General features: G+C 36.3%; 1 long non-coding RNA gene across 3 annotated transcripts; it reads left to right on the forward strand.

Annotated features, from left to right (window-relative positions):
• The first annotated feature begins 492 nt into the window (after positions 1–492).
• Positions 493–3787, forward strand: LOC111264827 (uncharacterized). 3 transcript variants are annotated; one of them, XR_015312828.1, is made up of 3 exons: positions 948–1367; positions 1902–1981; positions 2123–3787. It is a non-coding gene; the product is annotated as an uncharacterized LOC111264827 (long non-coding RNA). The 3 variants fall into 3 exon arrangements; XR_002683101.2 differs by lacking the exons at positions 948–1367; positions 1902–1981 and adding an exon at positions 493–939; XR_015312827.1 differs by lacking the exon at positions 1902–1981 and having other exon boundaries at positions 951–1367.
• Positions 3788–4235: the final 448 nt, after the last annotated feature.

A 4235-nucleotide genomic window follows, 5' to 3' on the forward strand; every position in this document is an offset into this window, starting at 1 on the left:
GACGGACCACCTTTACGTATGCCTCATTTGTTCGTTAACAGATCCATCTGATGTTCAAACGAGAAAAGAAGCTAAAAGAATAAATTATTTTTGTAATAGTAATTAGTCTCTTTCGAATGTCTGAAACGTTTAAAATCAGCTGAAAAACAAAGTTTGCTTTTGCTTGATCTTGAATATAAGGTGTTAACCAATAATATCTTACGACCTTGTGTCATATATGAAAAATAATCCCAATAATTACTGATTTGCAATAGAAGTCATTATATTATTGTATTATGTATAAAATGTTTCCGGTATTAAAAGCAGCGGTCTATGCATTTTTAATGCAAAGAGAAAGCCTTCGGTTGTGGCTATGTGAGATGTTCATCTTTACTTTGCAGACTTGGATTTGATGTCCACATGACGACATCCTAGCAGACTGAAGGTACACTGTTTGAAATGCACGCCAATACTTGCCCTTATTAGAAAGCTTGTTACACTAAAAAGGTGGTAAAGGTACCTTCATTCTATCAAGAAAGTTGTATCGTAACTTCTGTTGGTAACTCCAATGAATACAATTTCTTCCCGAGTCAGCCATTTACAATTTCAAAAACTTCTCCAATATTCTCAAGTGTTTATTTAAAGGTTCGAACAAATCGCATCATTGTAATTGATGTCTGTGAGGTATCATTGGTCTTGAGTGTCGGCTGCAGATGTGCCGAATGTCGAAACATATAAAGAGAACTGAATATATCACGATCAATTAACCGTTTGATTGCTAAATGTGTCACAGTGAATGGCCAGAAATAATGGTTCGCAACTTGACAACCACACGTACGATTGTTTTGTGTTCACAATTCTGTACATAACTGAGGTTTGCTGAAGACTAAAGTGCTCTCGTGAGCATGAGCTCAACATGAGTTCCACTTAGTGGTTCCAAACCGGGATACGGAAAGAAAGGTGCGGTTCTTGTTTTATATCTGCTGATGGGATATTGGTTGTGATGATAGTACCGATGACAAGACTCTGACGTCTGTGCACGAATGCAGCGCTGTGTTCTATTTTTTTCTCATTTAATCCCCTTTTGCTGGCTTTTTACTACACTATTGAACGAAGAAAGATTGACTGGAGAATACGGTGCCAGCAATTTAATTATATCTTCTGAATGTGTTTATAGTTGTTTTTTTTTCTATTTCTATTATATTTATTTCGAATCTGCGCGGTTACCGCCCTTGTCGATTCTAGTATAAAAACTTGAGTGGAGCATCCGGGTAATTGGCGTTTTCGGGAATCTTATTGACAACATGACGGAATCGATGAATCTCACTTATAAGACCGCGGTATTATTTAATGGCCTTTATGGGCATAAGTTCGAGTACATTGGTCAGGTATGCTTGAATTTCTCGAAAAGTTATCATCTGTGTTACCATTGCGCAGTGGTTGGTCACCACTTAACAGAAGGCTATGCCACTTTAAGGCAGCAGTCTCGACTCCGGAATAGAAAATTTTCTCCATATCTGTAATTATATTAATTTTTTCATTAATCCATTATAGATAGGAGGCAAACTTTGTTATGGTCCTTTTATTCTGGACGGCAACATTCATCAGGATCACGTTTTGACACCGGGATACAAATATTACTTCATCACCGGAATTTCTGGAACGTGAAAAGCATTTGAAACCAAGCCTATCCTTTACGCAAATGCAATGAAATATAATATAAGGGTTTTTCCATGAGCCCATCCTATGCCACTTAGTTTCAGTTGACTCTAGACTCTCACAGACCCTGAACAGCATCGGTGTTTTGAACAATCGTTCTGCTAAATCATACGAACGACAGAAACAATGATCAAATATATTTTCCAGTTTATTTGATGCGAATTTCTAAGCTATTTTTTTTTTTTTTATATTTGTTTTACAAGGCTAGCACCTAAACCCAGAAATTCGAGAAGCGATACAGGTGAAAAATGTACGAGATATTCGCTAGAAAGATTAAGCTCCTGTAAGTTGGCATGATCCCTAGAGCACACTGAAATCGTCTCCTTGTATGCTTGTAATCTACATGTGGAATGAATAAAAATAACAACTGAAACTGATATTATATAAATTTTATTTCGTTTATTGTTCTGTTTATGCGATTTAGAGAGCGCTATTCGGGCCACTTCGACTATATCCCGTCAGCGGTAACCAGCCTTCTGAAACAACGGCGGCCCTAACGTGGAGTAATATGGAATTCTCTTTTATATCGCACATGACCGCCTCATCGATTTGCATCTCTGATGCTTACGACTGGGATCGTCTGGAAGAAGATTTGTAAAGATATAGCACTCGTCTATATAACTGAGTGGCAATCATTCTTTTCGTATCATCATCCCATATGATGCTTGGTAGGGTAAATGAACGTATATCGACCGAGTATTCGTCTTAATATTTAGCAGTGTCCCGCATAAATTATTAATCTTCGTACTAAACCTCCCAATTAGCAAAGACGGATGTATCGGCAGGACGAATAATTATTACGTTTAGATGATACGCTTGTATCTATATGAATTTGTCGGCAGTAAGAAAAACAAGAAAAAAAAGTGATTGCTTTTATGTTGGTAAGATCTTTTTTTAATTGTAGGATCTGCCATATGAAAACCTTCAGGACCAACATTTTATGCAAGAAACGCTTATTATTTATACCGTCTCAGTCACGACAAAAGGTCCAAAAGTTAAGAATTCTTATATTTATCTAGTGCTTTTATATGCTTCCATGCTTAACCTTTTGACGTACGCAAGCCTATTTGTATTAAAAGTAGATGTCCCTAAGCAGACTTTATATCCGACACTAAAGCAGGGGTCTACGTTTGCGAGTTTGGAATTCTTCTGATAGGTTTTTGTACGTAATCTAAACGGAAGCTACTGGTCGGTAGCACAGTAAAAAGGCCATTCCATCGGCCCGTTTGGGACTGACATGACGGAAGTCTAACCCGTAACAATTTTTTACATGATATGAATGCCATGGAAACGGTTACCAAATGTTCCCTTGGATACTCTACGAAAAGAACTGATATAATTATAATAATAATAATTATGTTCTTTGACAAGAAATTACTCTGTCGTTCTCGCACGAACACTAGGCTTATACGTAGCTTCAAAGCCCTCCAGGTTTTTGAATGTACAGTTACTTGAGTTTTATTTCATGCTAATGAATATACATTCAGACCAGCGGAGCTCAAATGTTTATAACCTGAACTATTAAGGACTTGTTAATCAATGGCCAAATAATGCGTCCGCTTAAACAAAGTGGAAATAGCAACTTTTATGCTCATTTTACCCCAGCATGTGGAAAACATTTTATTATTCATCATCAATGATAATAATATTGGCCTTTATATTTTACATGCTTTTAATTCAATGGAATATTTCGTAACTCACTTCCAGAATAGGGGTTATCACAATTCTGTTCTCTGACAGAAACTAATTAATTTCTGTGGATTAAGACGACACCTCTTTAATCTTCAGCTAGTAAATTGGAAAAAATTGTCTCTGTATATGTATATAAATCCATTACAATATACATATAATATATATATATATTGTAATGGATTTATTATTATAAGGTAAATGTATGAACAAATGCGCATTTACATCTCTATAAGCATGGGGCAAAAATGCTGTCAGACGCTCGGTTCCTCTAGCCAGCAACGAAAGTAAACTAGTCCACCTCAATATGTATATCTATAGGATAAAGACAAAATGACGTAACTAGATAACTATTGAATTAAAATATCGCTAACTAACGTAAAAAAGTCTTTTTCACCCATCGGCGAAACGTGTTATTTATCATATTAAACCAAATGTAGCACAACTCGATCATTTCATCCATCGGTGTCTTTCGACAACTTTGTCAGTTTTTCTTTCTTTTTATACATCGCTTTTTCCGACTTTTTGTATTCGTTACCATCGCTGATTTTCTGCTTTAATGTTGTCAGTAGTCAAACATCATGGCCACTTCATTTCTGGTATTTCAATTATTTTTACGCTGGTTGATGTTGACGCTTTTGCTTCTCTTTGTCGCTGTAGAATATGTACGGCAATGTACTGAATGCTGATATTTGGCCTGTTGCTTGCTATTGTCGGCCTTATAGTATTATTGTCTTATTTTTTTACTTTACAGGTCCTTCATTTAAAAGTAGCAGACTTCGTATAATCAGCCTTTCTGTAGATCACCTCTCTCTCTCTCTCTCTCTCTCTCTCTCTCTCTCTCTCTC

Source organism: Varroa jacobsoni, unplaced genomic scaffold (assembly GCF_002532875.2).
Source record: "Varroa jacobsoni isolate VJ856 unplaced genomic scaffold, vjacob_1.0 scaffold_902, whole genome shotgun sequence".
NCBI classification, from domain to species: Eukaryota; Metazoa; Arthropoda; class Arachnida; order Mesostigmata; family Varroidae; genus Varroa; species Varroa jacobsoni.